General features: G+C 35.7%; 1 protein-coding gene across 2 annotated transcripts in view; it reads left to right on the forward strand.

Moving 5' to 3' along the window:
* LOC138706062 (mucin-17-like) overlaps positions 1–17,284 on the forward strand; it is a 286,190-nt gene that overhangs the window by 108,043 nt on the left and 160,863 nt on the right. The window contains exon 1 of one of the 2 annotated variants that reach the window (XM_069834976.1): positions 12,324–12,425. The exons of the other annotated variant lie outside the window; for it this stretch is intronic. The gene's annotated coding sequence lies outside the window, so the exon portion shown is untranslated. Of the gene's footprint in view, positions 1–12,323; positions 12,426–17,284 lie in introns of those variants that run through there. 2 annotated transcript variants of the gene reach the window in all.

Below are 17,284 nucleotides of genomic sequence, written 5' to 3' on the forward strand. Positions count from 1 at the left end.
TACTTTCTACATACCTTGTCTCTGTTTTTCGTCTTTAAGCCTCTTCTTTCTACTTTTCTACAGTTTATTTATTTCTCTCTATTTCATTCATTCTTTCTTTCTTTTGTCTTTCTTTCTTTATTTCTTTCTTTCCTTTCTCCTATGTCTCTGCTTTTACTTAGCTTTTCTTATTCTCTCTTTCCTTCTTTCTCATTCCATCGTTTTGTTTATCTCTCGCCTTTCCTTCTCCCTCGTCTTTCATTTTTATCCCCGTAAAATGCAGACAGAAGACAAGCGCTGCGTCCGCTAATTAATACAGAAAGAAAGTGAGAAAGACTTTGCGTCTCTAAACTGATTCATGACAGACAGAGGCAGTGCGTGCAGATAACGTCTGTTCCCACACCGGAGCCGGTTTGCGGCCACTCAAGCGGATCTGCCGCAAAGTTATGACAGAACCGGACTCGCACTTCGCTCCAATTTTACACTGTTTACTGAGCCATTCGGTTGAGTAACAGTTGAACTTTGCATATGGCATTCGAGTTTCACTTTACCGTGATGCGCAGATCTATAATCCTAAGAGCCACAGTGGTGTTACAAAGCCATTTTGCGACCACTTCCATCATAAATACAGAGCGTTCACCTCGGCTTCCGATCGGAATACACGCATCAGACATACTTGCTTGGTCGGCAAAGATTTCGTCATTGGCGATCCGTAACCTTCCGCGTATGTTACACCTCTACTCGTATAATTTCTATTAAAAAGATGTACATAATTACATTTTATTTCATAATGAGTTTTCTAATCTGTGTTACAGCTGCAGCCGTTCAAAGTGGTGACCGTCTGCATTCACACATTCCCGACATCTTTTGATGAAATTATTATTCACACTCTAGGAAATTCTTAAAAAAAAAAAAAAGAAAAGAAAAAGAAAAATGGAGTACACAGGAAACTAACTCCACACATAGACGAAGCCAGGACAATATAAGAAAAGAAATTGTGATCATTACGGAAATATCTATGTTACGGAACGATAATGACGCAGTCTAAGCCGGCCATGCAAGCGTATCTGATGCGCGTTCCCGGCCGGAAGCTGAGCTGAACACACTGTATTATTTAATAGATGTACAGTAACTTCTTTTTTATGTCCTTTTTCTCTTTCTTATTTCATCCTTCTCTCTGCATTTGTTTCTTGTATATGTATATTTGTATTCTGGTGGTGTGCTAGAAAAGGCTTGAATACCTTAACTCCGCCAGATTAAATAAATAAATAAATAAATAAATAAATAAATAAATAAATAAATAAATAAATAAATAAATAAATAAATAAATAAATAAATAAATAAATAAATAAATAAGAAATACATTCATTCGTAGTTTCCTGCCTAGGGGCAGGTCTTTCACTGTAAATCCCAATTTTTCCTAGTTTCTGCCTTCCTTTTAGCCAACGCATATGATCCCTATATCTTAATGTCTATCGACTATCATCTAATATCTTCTTCTGCCCCGAACTTTTCTTCCAGTGCATCCTCCAGTAGGCAGTTTCTTGTCCTCATTTTTCTCTTCCTCGTCAGTTTTTCTTGGGAAAGAGAAACACGGTAGCTTACCGTAGCTCTCCGCACACCTCTCTCTCTTTCGCATCTTAAAAGATCCCAAGGGGCATCAGTGTGGAGGTGAAGAGAGTGGATGTTACTATAGGCCCTCCGGACTTTACCGAAATTCATCGCAAGGGTTAAATATCAGTTCTATGAGGGTTTCTGATCCGATCAGAGACCGGGAAATTCCAATTAGCCTTTGTCCCGTGCACATATAAAGAAACACGAAAAATACAAAGGCAATTGCAAAGTTTTTTAGTGTTTCCAGTGACTGTCGAAATATCTGTATCGTTACAGAACTACGTTGTGGTTTAACCTTAACCCAATGTCGCTTACATCTAGATGCGTGGAAGGTTCTGTCAAAACACTAGTAAATTATTTGTATACCACCACCACCACCACCACCACCACCACCACCACTACTACTACTACTACTACTACTACTACTACTACTACTACTACTCCTACTACTGCTACTACCGCTGCCGCAGCTACCACCACCACCACCACCACCACCACCACCACCACTACTACTACTACTACTACTACTACTACTACTACTACTACTACTACTACCGCTACCACTGTTACTGATACCAGTACTACTGCTACTCCTACTGTGATATTTTAGTTGGTTATTTAACGACGCCGTATCAACTACTCGGTTATTTAGTGTCGATGGGATTGGTGATAGCGAGATGGTATTTGGCGAGATGAGGCCGAGGATTCGCATAGATTACCTGACATTCGTCTTACTGTTGGCGAAAACCTCGGAAAACCAGGTAATCAGCCCAAGCGGAAATCGAACCCAAGCCCGAGCGCAACTACAGATCAGCAGGCAAGCGTCTTAGCCGACTGAGCTACGCTAGTGGCTGCTACTGCTACTACTACTACTACTACTACTACTACTACTACTACTAATAATAATAATAATAATAATAATAACAATAATAATGAATCTAAAAGACTTCCGTTTCATTTCAAATGCCGTAGTTGATCGATCTGATCTTTCAACTTAACTTGGGTATCGTCCTCACTTCTTTTTGTCCTTGAGTCATTAGTCCAACTATTTTCGATAAATCGTTCAGCTGACATTGCTGAGAAATATTTTAACTACTACAAAGCTTGATATGCAGAGTCGGCCTCGATAGCATAGTCGGTTGCGGGTTCGATCCCGGCCCAGGTCGATTGCATTTAAATGTGTTTAAATGAGACAGGCTCATGTTAATAGATTTACTGGTATTTAAAAGAATCCTGCGGGACAAAATTCCGGCACACCGGCAACGCTGATATAACCCTTGCAGTTGCGAGTGTCGTGAAATAAACCATAATTTAATTTTTATGTGCAGATTTGAACCTTAGAAATATCTAACTGGCGATGTTGTAGTTGGCTCTATAATATATCTACATGATACATTCAATAAATGAAAAAAACTGAGCCAGAAATTGAATTCAGGATCTTCAAGAGTACGCACCAGGGCGCTTGCCTCAGAATCTTTCTAAATTCTTCACATTACTTGAGAATATTTAATGTCTAATCTCAGAAATACGATGAGAGGAGAGAGACTGACCGCATTAGCTATGTTTTCCATTGTAAAGACTATGTTAAACGACATATCGGATTTTAATAAGAAGATGATTCTAAAGTTTGCAACCTACAACACAAGGCGCATGGAACTAATCTTTAAATAATGTAGGCCTAAGTTGCATGGTTTATTTTTGTATGCAGCCCCCCTGAATTCACTACCCACGAGCCGCCACTGGTGGTTACTTATCAATTTATATTTATTTTATCACTTTCATTTATGTTTCATCAATCTCGGTCGACAGTCGTGTGATTAACTTGCTTGTCATTAGATCTCGGATCTCCCCATTCAAACAGGGTTGAGGACAATGGATTTTTTAATGGCTTATAAAAATTTATGATATTGCTGCCTTTGAAAGATCAATCCTAGGGGTTTCGAACCAAACTGTTACTGCACGTGAAAAAATATTCTAAGTGCGAGAATTTCGAGCAAAACTTAATAACAGTTTTTCACTCGCGTCTTGTAAGCGCCCCACCTCAGAAATGAAATTAAATCTTTCACGACTAGCAGAATTCTAACAAGTTAATGATATCTGAAGGCGACGGAAAACTAAATTAATTTATTTTGCTTAATGACACACACTATCGCAAAGATTTCACCACCGAGCAGGTATGGGATACAATAAATACCTTGAGAAAATCAAATTCAAAAGATGTTTATATGTCAAATGATTTTTTTTAAGTTATAAATTCCATATATATATTCCTCTAACACATATGATTAATATTTGTCTACAACAAGGCATATTTCCAGATCAACTAAAAATTTCGAAAGTAATCCCAATATATAAAAAAGGTAATAGAACAAGTCCAAGTAGTTACAGACCAATCTCTATCATCCCTGCGTTATCTAAGGTATTTGAATATGTAATTTTCAATCAAATTTATGATTATTTTTAAAATTCAAATCTCTTTAGTACTAACCAATTTGGCTTTAGGAAAAGTAAATCAACAAATGATGCAATTGAGCTTTTAATAACGGAAATTTTAAGAAATTTTGAAAATAGGTCACCAGTTAATGCTACATTCTGTGATCTCACTAAAGCGTTCGATTGTGTTGATCATAATTTAATTTTATCAAAATTAGAATTTTATGGTATTCGAGGGAACACACTAAATATTTTAGAACCTATCTTTATGGCAGAAGTCAATTAGTTGCTATAAGTGAAAATTGGTCGTCTCACCACCATACATTATGGGGTTCCACAAGGCTCAATAATTAGTCCTCTATTATTTTTAATAGCAATAAATGACCTTCCAGAATTCATTAAAGCAATAACAATTATGTATGCAGATGACACTACTTTCCTATGTTCTTCCTCTGCTCTAAATCAACTCCATGCTCTCAACAACGACACTCTATCACAGATGGCTTTATGGTTTGAATCTAATGGTTTCTTGCTTAATCAAGAAGAAACTATCGACATAACTTTCAGCCTAAATTATCTAATAAATAAGGACAACAGACTCAACTACACAAAATTTCTAGGACTTTTTATAGACTTCAGTTTAACATGGGATAAGCACATCGAATACATATGCACAAAGCTATCAAGAGTTTTATATTTGTTAAAGAAATTAACTACTTGCGTTTCTCAAAATTATTTAAGATGTGCCTACTTTTCCTTCTTTCAGTCGATAATCCTATATGCCCTAATTTTCTGGGGAAATGGAACCAAAATTGGAAGCGTCTTGATTTTACAAAAGAAAGCCATTAGAATTTTATGTAAAGCAAACTATCTGGAACATTGTCGGCCACTTTTCAGACAATCACGGATTTTAACAATCATAAATTTGTGTATATATATATATATATATATATATACACATACATATATGATCTAGTACTTTACACTCGACAAAATATCGATAATTACTCATCAGTGGCCAATATACATGATCATGAAATTAGAAACAGTGAACAAATTAATATTCCATATTGTAGATTACACAAGAGCAACACAAACTTTTTAATTATGGGGATGACATTATATAATAAGCTCCCAAGTCAATATTATAAATTACCAATCAATAGCTTCAAAACTAGATTTTACAATTGGTTATTAAATAATCCTTTTTATTCTGTTGCTGAGTTTTTCAACACAAATTTGTATGAAATTGTATTTTAATAAATAAGTTTAATTGCAATTTAGTTAGTTCTCTTTAATTTAAAAGTTTATAATTATTTCATGTTTTCATTGTATTATTTAAATTTTACTGTTTCTTTTATTAGTGTTTTTAAAAATGTATTTATATGTTTTTCAATGTATTCTGACGAAGCCTAAAACTGTATGTCTAATGGCCAAATAAATTGAATTGAATTGAATTAGATTATTCAAAGTCGGCAAGGTCATAAATACACCCTGTCCGGCTTGTAGATTTAACATGGGATATATTTCAAAGTAATCAAAATTTAATTAAAAAAAACTGATGTTGTCTGACACAGAAACTCTTGCATTTTCTGTTCTATTTAAACAATTTCGATAGATGCAGCTCCAGCGACGTGACATATGTCCAATGTTCAACCTTACTGACCTAGATAAACATCATGCACATAGGCCGCAAATGAACTGTATGATATCAATACATATACAGGGTGATTCACAAGGATTTACCGTCATCTACGGAACTTATTTCTGAAGACATTCTGAGCAAAAAAGTCATATAAACATGTGTTCTAATCTCAATATTTTCAGAGTTACACTAATTTGAAGTTGATAGTAAAATACCTTTTGTCTTTTGTTTTAAGGGCAAAAAAATATTACACATAGAGAATTAACTATTCAGAAGTATCATTTCTTTAATTGGCTAGCATTCTGAAACTAAAAATGTGTTATTAATTGCTTTGTACAGATTTTGTTCGTCAATTTTTAACTAAAAATTACATCATTCTTAGGCACTTATCACAAAAATTGTTACAAACCATATGACTTTAGGAACTTGATTCTTTACAGTTTAATTATGCATCCTAATGTATAGTCTTAAAGACTTTACAAGATTGGCGTGATTTGTAACAATTGTTGTGATAAATGCGTAAGAAAATGTAATTTTGTAGTTAAAAATCGGAAAAAAATATATATCTGTATGGAGCAACTATGGAATTCACAACACATTTTTAGCTTCAGAGTACTAGCTAATTAAAGAAATGATACTTATGAATAGTTCATTCTTGATCTGTAATACTCTTTTACCTTTAAAACTCAAGAATAATGGTATTTTACAAACAACTTCAAATTAGTGTAATTCTGAAAATATTGAGATTAGGACAAATGTTTTATATGACTTTTTTGCTCAGAATGTCTTCGGAAATAAACTCCGTAAGGGACGGTAAATCCTCGTGAATCACCCTGTATGTGTGTGTGTGTGTGTGTGTGTGTGTGTGTGTGTGTGTGTGTGTGTGTGTGTGTGTGTAGGCCTACAAAAATTTTCAATTGGAATCTCATACAACGAAACTTATAAATGTTTGTAATGTTAAATCTACAAGCCGGGCACGGTGTATACTGAGGACAATGGAGTGGCATAGCCACAGTGAGAAGGAAGACCTAAGTGCATAGAAAAAACCTCTCTTACATCAGCTTTGTCCACAACACGTTAAAAAGTCTTCAAAGCTTAAACCACAACACTCTGGCGAGAAATCTTTAGAGGCATACCTGAACTCGTTTTACCTCATATGCTGAAAGTAAAAGTTCCTGTAGAATGGAATAAGCTAGTGAGGTGTGGGATGCGGCAAGCCTTGAGGGATTTTACTCCGCGACCTCCGGGACGATCAGTTGAGGTCGTCGGTTACCGGATCAATGTGATTAGCGATAAGACCACTTACGGATCATGGCGCTGCAGTTTCAATATCCGAACATAAGCAATGACAAGAGTTAATGCTAACAATTTTCATGCAATGGCCTGAGGGTGGGGCATGCCCCGGGGCTTTAGAGCAGAATGAAACCACCTACCAAGGAGAACCTGTCTAGCAAACACTCTGGGGTTCGAGTCTGGTTAGGATTGTCTCCGTATTTTATCGCTATTACCCACGCCTTTTTAAGTCCAGTATTACATATTACCTATTATGATGAATTATTACAATGAAAATCTCCAGAACTCAAGCTATTCTACGAAAAAGGTTATCAGTAAGAAGGGTGCAACCTTCAATCAACATCATTACAGACCCAGCGTCATTTGATGATTCCCACCACGGTGATCGACATTCGACCCCAAGCAGAACCTGTGAGTTGTCTGGTAGACAAAGCGGCTATGAAATAGGTTTTATCTAAGTGTCCGTCACTCATTTCTACCCATCTTCATTTTCGACATTTCACCTACCACATTTTCTGTTCCGCAATTTGAAAGGAACGTTAAATAATAATGAATAGTCACCTTCCTCACTATCATGCTCTGCAACAGGCGCGCGTACTATGGTGCTCTTTTAATGGCATTTGATACTCTCGTAATGCGATTAAAAATGTGCTCGCGAGCAAGAACGCTCCTATAATTTAGAACATTTTATGTCTATTGCAACAAACTGTTGCTCATGATATTCATAAACGATTGACTGATTAGTTGAATCAAACTTTGTTGTACGAACAAAAGCTTAATAACAGTTCCGTCTTTAACTTATCCTTGATGTACAAGCCGGAACAAATAGTCTAGTGTTCCTACTATCCATTATCATATCTTACAGACCTGATAGGGTTTCTCGTATTTCATGGTGTATAATCCTTTCCAATTCAGTGTGGACTTAGAGAAATCAAGGTTATTCAAGAGAATAATATAGCTGTAAGTGAGGAACTTGAATTGCTAGATCTCCAGTCCATTTCAGATCTGAAATATTTGCTTTAAAAGGAGAAATCATAGTCTTTTGGGAGCAGTAGATAATAAGAGGTCCCAAATACTGCGGAGTGTTTCCCTCAAATGTCTGGCTATGTTCGAGAAAATCTATCTATGCGAAAAAAAAAAAAAAAACTTTCTCACTTATGAAATACCTCAAGAACAAAGCACGATTACCATTAACTAATTATTCATATCTGTAGGACTTCTCCTTGGACATCACTGAAATTATGAGTAACATTCAAGTTCAAGGATATCATTATCCTGGTGAGTGTTTAAAAAATTTATTTCTTTGTTTATGTATTCATATAGATCTATTAAACCTATTCCACTTCATAGAGTTCGCTCACTTAATATTACATGTAGGCAGTGCTGACAATCTTCAAAAGGGTGAGAACCCATGCCCTACAATTTTCCTTCTTTATCGTTACAATCATCACTACCGACGTCAAATTATCATCGGAACTATTAACATTATCATCAGGATTATCATTATATCACTATCAAAATCATGAATAGCATTTCCTCCATTTATTTCCAGATCAAAATTATAAGTCCACTTTTAGTAATAATGTGGCAGTGGATGGAGAAGTAAAAATGACGGCGGAAGTAAAGTACCAGGAGAGAACTTGTCCATCCCACAGATAATTTTGCAGAATGAGAAAAAGAATAGGCCTGTATACAGAGTGTTTCAGAATTACATCGAAGAAATTTATCTGGTTATAGAGGGGTTATAGACAAAAAAATTTTGATACAAGCAATCCAGGCTCTCCGACGAAAAATATCTGAGTTATCAGTTGTTAAAGCTGTTTACATTTCATACTTATAATCCAGCACTGAAATTAAATAAATATGTGGAATAGTATGGGATGGTTTTGGATCTTATTAGGGATTGTATGAAGCCTACTGTTAAGAACTAATCAACCGCGTTTCCAAAATTCAGTCTTTACAGAATCTGTAAAATTGCCGGCAAATAATGAGACAGTACGCCACTGCACTGCTTGGTTTACCCTCATTCGTTTTCAATATTGCACTTATTTTAGAATAGAATTGTCTATATGTGTAATGGACAACGCGTCAGACCTCAGGCCTGAAGGTAGTAGGATTAGAGTCTCACCATAATAGTTTTTTTTTTTAACTCTAATAGCTATTATTTTATTGATGAGATATCTAAATTCTTTCTCTCCTGAACCACAAAAGTACGCATTGTGTTATTATTTATGCTTTTGGCAAGAGTATAGCTACTGTTTAGTACTATCCATTGATTCATTACAGTTCACTTGAGAACAAGTCAGTCTTATTGGACTCCTACGGAGCTCAGTTACGTATTTGTTAAAAAACGTGCTGGCGTTTGGTTGAAAATATGATGAGTGCATGACCTTTTGTATTCTGTATTAGCCTATTATTTTCATGCATTTTTGTCCTATTTCAGTGTATAAGTTGTGTTAAATTCGTTGTACATAGTTTCTAACGGTTAAGCCAGAATAATTAATAAACTTCAGAAAAGGTACTTAATTTGTTGCAGAAAGATACTGTACTTAAGGTGAAGATCGTTACTTTGAACAATTTCTTTAATTCGTTTTCCGACTGGCAGTGACTTGTGAAAGAATAATTTGTTTTCCTTTATTACAGTATACGTACGTACTGTACTGTACTATACAGTAATTCCTGAATATTGCTTACTTCCTCCTCTAAGAAAAACGAAAAGGGAAATTTATTTCTTTTCTCATTTATCCATTTTATTAAAACATTTTGTATGAAACAGAATAATGGTAGGCCTATGCATAATTTATGTGCACTATAAATTAACTGATAAAATAATGTGACTTGTCCAGATTACTGGATATGCATTACTCTACATTCCTTCCTCACCCTTCTAAACAATTATTGTCATTATTACGTACATTACAAAATAACTAGAACTGGCGTTTTAATGTTACAACAATAGTTTAAAGTTTAATACCTTAATTTAAAAAAAGTATACCTAGTGAAGTTTGAACTTTCGACTTCATCCTCTGACAGAAACCATCTGCATTCAAGGAGATCGTCAGTATTCAGCAAAACAAAAATAAAATAAGCCTACAGAATCCCTTGATGGCAGAAGCCTCCTGCTTTGTTGTAGGGTGAGCTCTGAGGGTACTCATTAGATGAGCTAGCAATCGAAAATACAAAAAGGCGAATTAATCCATGCTTCTACAAAGTTATTCCTTATTTATAGGCAAGTAACCTCATGAAATTCGTACATTTAAAATGTCTAAATTTAGGTAAGACATTCGGCAGTAACTTCGGGACTCTCTAGACATCTTCCAGACTACAATACATTTTTAAATGGACATAACTTGGGGTCAGTCAAAATTTCAGGATCCTACATAAGACAACATAGGACAACAAAGAGAATCCATGATTTAGGAGGATTCGGACCTACGATTGCGGTTTTCACATAAAGTTAAAGCAGTGTCCTTTGTCATTGCTTACAACAAGAACTATTACAGACCTTCTGCACGACTTCAATACGATATAGATTACTGAGAAAATGAACGATCGCAAACAAATAATACGAATAAAGACTCTGCACTATGCGTATTTGAATATCATATGTCTTCATTCTTAAGTTTTTTGCTTTAACAAGGCATGGTTCTAAATCTTCACATAGTAGGGTCACTTCAAATTCTCTAAATATATTTCAACCATTATATATATATATATATATATATATATATATATATATATATAGTAAATCAATCAACCACGGTGGTCTAGAGGTTCGCGTATTGAAATCCAACAGTGGACGATGAATTTATGTTGTACATTTACGACACGTAAAAAAAAATTCTATAAATGTTCTGATCATTTGTCTCTGAGTTATTAGGCAACGAATTATTGTTGTTGGTATCGTTATTATATTTTCAAGAAGCGTTTAGGCTGGTATCGTTATTATATTTTCAAGAAGCGTTTAGGCTGGTATCGTTATTATATTTTCAAGAAGCGTTTAGGCTAACTGGATTACGACGAGTATTTGTGGCCTGCAGTGCCTATTATTTTCAGTTCCTTATTGCAAATGTGAGACGACACAATTGCAATTCGAGTTCTTATAATTTTTTTAAGGCGTGAGTGCAAAATCAGAGCTGAAAAAATATGTGAAATGGAAGGTGAATTGGTGGTCAGTAATAGGACGGCATCAAACTAGTTTGAACAAGTGAATGATGAAGACCTAAGTCTTGAAGATAAACCTTGCTCAGGAAGACCATCTAATCTAGAAAATGAGGCTATATCCACCAAAATGGAAAGCAGCTACTCGCCAGTAGCAGTAAATTGTCAGCAAGTCTTGGTGTTTCCAAGATCACTTACACTAATTTGAGGTTATGTATAAATGACAATTAAATCCGTATGAATTGACCGAAGCATAATTATAGGGATAAAAATTAAGACAATAATAGTATTAAGACGTTATTATTCACATTCCTAAATCAATTCATATAGGCCTAAACGCCTATGTAAGTACTCTGATGAATGAATATCAACAATAATGTTAAAATGAGGAATCACACTGTAGGTCTATATGTAAACAAAATTTGTACATTTAATATGTTAGTGTCAAATAATAGTTTTACATAGTGACCTACAATACTAAACCTCATCCACACCTGTGGAGTAACGGTTACCACGTCTAGCCGTGAAACCAGGTAGCCTGGGTTTGATTCCCGGTAGGGGCAAGTTACCTGGTTGAGGTTTTTTCCGGGGTTTTCCCTCAACCCAATATGAGCAAATGCTGCGTAACTTTCAGTGCTGGACTCCGGACTCATTTCACCGACATTATCACCTTCATCACATTCAGACGCTAAATAAGCTTAGATGTTGATAAAGCGTCGTAAAATAACCTACTAAAATAAAATAAAAAACTAAACCTCGAGTGTCAGTAGTGATTCGCAGATCACAGAAAAGCGCTGTTGCGAAGAGAGAAGAAACAGTTAGGTAGAAACGCACCTAAACTGAAAAATCGCACGGAGATCACAACGCCGGTACAGACGCGAAACTCTGCTCTACAACATTAACGCTAAGCGGTTCATGTGAAATTATTCGTGTGACTCCTCCATTCTTTAACATATCGAGGCGTTTCTGTTTCAAGAAGCCAGCGTGACATCAAACGAGATCACGCCCTCACCTCCACTTGACATTACACCTTGGTCAACATGTCTCCATTCATGCTACAAATCCTACCTTGGCTCGGGTGCTGGTGACACGCCCATGTCCAGAGTTCGCATCCCGACGAGGCGAGCACCGCGCCATGCAGGCTACGGGTGGGGAGAGGGACACGGAGGAGCGCGCGCTGGTCACTTTCACTGATCCGCGAGCATATGATCGCACCCCGCTCAGTCGGCACACCTCAGTCTCTTCGTGAAGTTCGCGCAGCGCCTTCCCCATAAGCAGTCTCGCCGAAAGGACACACACGGTGAGTGAGTGCACAGCTTCGATACTAACCCTCAACTCTCAAATATGAAATTTGATCCAGTTTTTCGTGCTCCCTAAAAAAAAAAATCAACCATCATGGGAGAATCTTTAAATATAACCAATAATTTTGTGAAATAAACAAAAGGTTATTTTAAGAGTAAATTTTTGGTCCAATTATATGTACTCCCTCAAACAAAACACATATTCATTCAAAACCAATCACGGCATACAGTCGTGAAGACAACCTTCAGTGCATATATTAATTTAATACAACGAGCAAGAGACATTTTCAGACATGAAATTGACAGAAATCAATCATATTACAGCTGTACTAAGGAATTAATAATAGATGAAATTCTATTCTGCGCGATCCCTGAAAAAATAAAAAACGTATTTTTGTCTAAGCATGTCACCACAAGCGGCTGAATAACATCTCAGTAGTTTAAATTGTATTAATGAACAAAACAGAACAAACTGCAAAGAGGATGTTTTTAAGTTGTATCAATGCAGATAACTATATACAATTTGCGATCATAACTATATGAGGAAGGGTAAACTAGAACGTCTAAGGAAAGAATGAAATGATGGCCTTAAAATAGTAACTTCATCAACGAAGCAGATTTTTAGTCCAAAACGTGTTGTTATTATTATTATTATTATTATTATTATTATTATTATTATTGATACATTTATTATGATCATGATGATCTACCGTCTTTATTTTTTACTGGGAAATTTGGGATAGATCTAATAACTCTCGAGTATTTTCTGCAAAAAAGAAATAAAAGAAAGAAAAAGAAGAAAAAACAGAACTATGTGTACATCTGTCAAAATCAACCGTCTCAAACAGTAATCTAAAAACATTCAGTAAACCGAATCCTTAATTCAATGCAGCAAGAAAAATCTATGACGTACAAAACTTGGTCCAAATTTATCACACGATATCGTCATGAGGAATTACGATGGACTCCACTGTACTTATTTCTTCTTAAAATACAATATGAAACATGAGATCCGTTCAAATTCGTCATACAAATAATCATACAGCTTCTTTCATAAACATCTTACAGTAGCGCGTGACACATGAATCTAATTTTTCATATCACAGATAACTTGCCTACGGTACCGAGATTCAAGCGATAAGTCCCCTAATTAGTAAATGCCATCCAGATCGAGATTTGCACGAGATTTCGAACGTTTCAAATGTGCGTTGAAATGGAAAGTTTACAGCATCTCGAGTCCCTTACAATACCGGTTTTATCTTCACAGACAGCTGGTAGCCGTATCCCCCATATCTACTACAATACACAATTTCATCTTTTATTGAGGAATATGGTTTGATTATGGAATCTTTGATCGTAGTGTCTTCGAATATTATTAATTTCGTTCTATGCTACAGCAACCATACATACATACATACATACATACATACATACAGTACATACATACAGTGCATACATACATACATACATACATACATACATACATACATACATACATAATTATTGTACATACATTCATACACACATACACGAAAACCAATTCGTTCTATTAGTAATAAGAGAGAATATAGAAACAAATAAGTCGGTATTGCCTGCAGGTTTGAGTACACCATTACTCTAGTGCCGACTACAGTCGCTGAAGTTAGGTTAACTAATACAATGTTAACATAAGCAGTTCAGATTTACACTCGCACGCTGATTGTCGAAGCATAATGTCTGAGAATAAAATTATATTTACTTATACTCTTATTTGTTTTCAGCTCAAGTATCTGGTCACATAATATATGAGTGAAGTTCCTTTTCTGTTTCGAAAGACATAGTTCAGTTCGTATTAAATGTAGTCAAGTTTCAGTATGTATAATTCATGCGTGAAGTTCCAAATTCGAACAATTACCACTTCGGTGAAGTTAAAGACATCCACCTCCTAAAATAGGTCATGTCTAAATATTAATACATACATTTACAAACACAGCTTTCCATATTTTAACAGATAAGATTTTAAATAATAAGTCTAGAATTAAGATAAAGTTTCAAAACTGTACAATTTATCAATAGTCCTTTACTCTCTTAAGAAGAAATTCATGACCGAAATTGGCCGATTTTAAAACTTTGCGCCTCAATTAACGCAAATGTTAGGTAATGAACTTCACATTCACTACGTTATCAATACATAAATTTGATAAGTCCAGTATTTAAGTAACAAATATCATTAGTACAATCGCTTATATAAAGGAATATTAAGTTCTCTTCGAGAACTGTTTCAGAAGAATTATATAAATAGTCATAAATACTGATGTTCTATTATGCAATGACGTTTATATCAGAAGAATAATAAAAATACTATATTAATCGGGAAGATATTTATGTCATAGGATAAACTATAAGTTTAAATAATAATAATAATAATAAAATAATAATAATAATAATCATATAGGTTAATAATATAGACAATGTTCTCTTTGTATTGAAAACGATGCTGTTTCCGGCTGGGTTTTACAATTTGTTTTTTCTCTGAAACCCAGATTTTAGATTCAATGAACGAAGTAAAATGTCCTTGAGTGGAATTACGCGACTTTGGTCAAAATCGGTTAATACATAAATTATTCATTAAGAGGGAACGTAGACAAATGATTACCTCGTGAGGCTTGTTTCCTTTTATGGAAACCAGCCCAAAAACCAGATGTAAAGAAAACCGTTATAGAAATGTCTTCTCTTATGATTGTTCTCAATGAATGCAATCACAGCTACCCCTAATAGCCAGTATTATGTTTCTATGTTTAACATATGAAGTTGCCTATAATCGTAAGTTTCTATTCTAAACTTCATATGAAGATGTCACTGGAAATGAAATGAATCCAACGCTTCCATACCTCGAGGCGAACAGCTTACTGAAAAATTCTCACATTCGAGAATTGTAAGAAGCATGTAGGCCTATGTAATTGTCCAAGGCTTTCACATCCCTAGTGGGATTTACCCGAAGCTCACTGTTTCCAGTTATTTTCTACCTATACTCTACTATAACTGCCACATAATACAAGAAACAGAAGTAGTATTTCCATCGAATTCACAGTTTTGTATAAGAAAAAATAAATGCCGCACGACACATGCTCTTGCATAAGTTTTATGCGTTTCGCTGGCTACATGATTAAGAATACCAACTCAAGGTGAGATTTTCTGGGAAGACAGAGGGATTTTTCTCCACTGTCAAAGCATTCCTAACTCTTCTTAAATTATAAGCTTACCTGTTCCAACCAGGGATGATATCTTCCTCCGTTATGAATGTTCCTAGAAAGGACTTTGTAAATATAAATACACATGACATCTCATTCATTAGCTTTTGTAAGTTTTTTGGTAGCACAATACTTCAATATTGGTCTACGTATTCATGAGGGAGGTTCTTCCAGTGATATTTTAAACTAAAATTCATTTCTCAAAATGATGTAACATTACGACAAACATGGGTTATCTTTTCAGAAATTCAAACATCTTTTCGATGTCATACAGAAAAAGAAAGAAGAAAGGGTGGAAGAGAGAAGGCGAGTAACCATAAGATGATGGAACGGGTCAAAAGACAACCTTTAAGATATGACAATGGGTGGATGATAAAGATTTCGATTATCTACTATGAAATTAATTTTAGTAGATTCTTCCGATACAGATCTGATAACTCTTTATCTGTCGATACATATAATAAAAAATAAATGAAGAAATATACTAGTATTATTGTTTTACGATAGCTAGGGATAAACGGAAAAAATTATAAATTTCTAAATTATTATCCCTGGCTGAGTCAAGCAGTATGTGAGCAGAGGATTGGGTACTCTGATAGTGAAGGAAAATCTCTCCCAGTTCCCCCCCCCCCGGAAAATGGCACCTTAAGCACTATCAAGGCACAATTCTTTCCTTCCTTTTCTTAAAATAAATTCGCTGCAAAGAAAATGAAACTGCAAGTGTTCTGGATACATCGCGGTGGAGTACGTCATGCAGTTGCCAAGTAAATGGATGTCAGTTGAACAACTACCTCTCTAATATCGCAACCGAGCGACCCGCCGTGACATGTGGATTGTCAACGAATCGACCAGACAATGGGCGCCCTCTGACTCCCAACGAGAGAGCAAATTGGGAAAAGTGGACTAAGTGCCTTCCTAACGTTCGGGCACTCCCCCACAGTTCACTTAATAAATTACCAACATCAGTTTTGGCCTTTTCCCCATCTGTGTACACAAGCGAGTCGTGCTCCACACATTGGAATCTAGATCATATTGACTCACTGTCCCCATTTCTGCGGGCTGGAAGGTCATGAGTTCAGTCCCCATCATATGGGCACTCAAGGGTACAGCGGTCCGAGTGAAGCTGGGCTGTCACCCATTCCGTGTACGTGTGTTCGATGCCATGCACCTATGCTTGATGGCTGTGGTGACGCGAACTCCGAACGCAAGGCCATTCATCTCGCTCACTGAGTCATAAAGATGTAGTTAGTAATACACAGTGAATGAATCAGTCATTCAATGAGGGACAACTGAAAACTATCGCGTAGTCCTTATAGGTAGGGGAAGATGGAATGCATGATTTCCAAAGCATTAGACCACTTCTCATGCTACTATCGTCAATATCGCAATGAGTTTATGAATGAAATAGTGTATCAGAAAGGTGATTCATACTAGTATCGTGGCTTAGCCGTAGCTCGGTAGTTCACAAAAGTGGACTTGAACCGCAACAAGTTATAAGAGGTTTTTAAAGGAGGAACCAACAGATTTAAATATATTATATTGAGAGTTTATTTCCACAGTGACGTAAATCCATGAAATACAAAACCTCTGTTAATCTATCTAGGTAATATCTCTACTGATCTATTCTC

This window comes from Periplaneta americana, chromosome 9 (assembly GCF_040183065.1).
Source record: "Periplaneta americana isolate PAMFEO1 chromosome 9, P.americana_PAMFEO1_priV1, whole genome shotgun sequence".
Lineage (NCBI taxonomy): Eukaryota > Metazoa > Arthropoda > Insecta > Blattodea > Blattidae > Periplaneta > Periplaneta americana.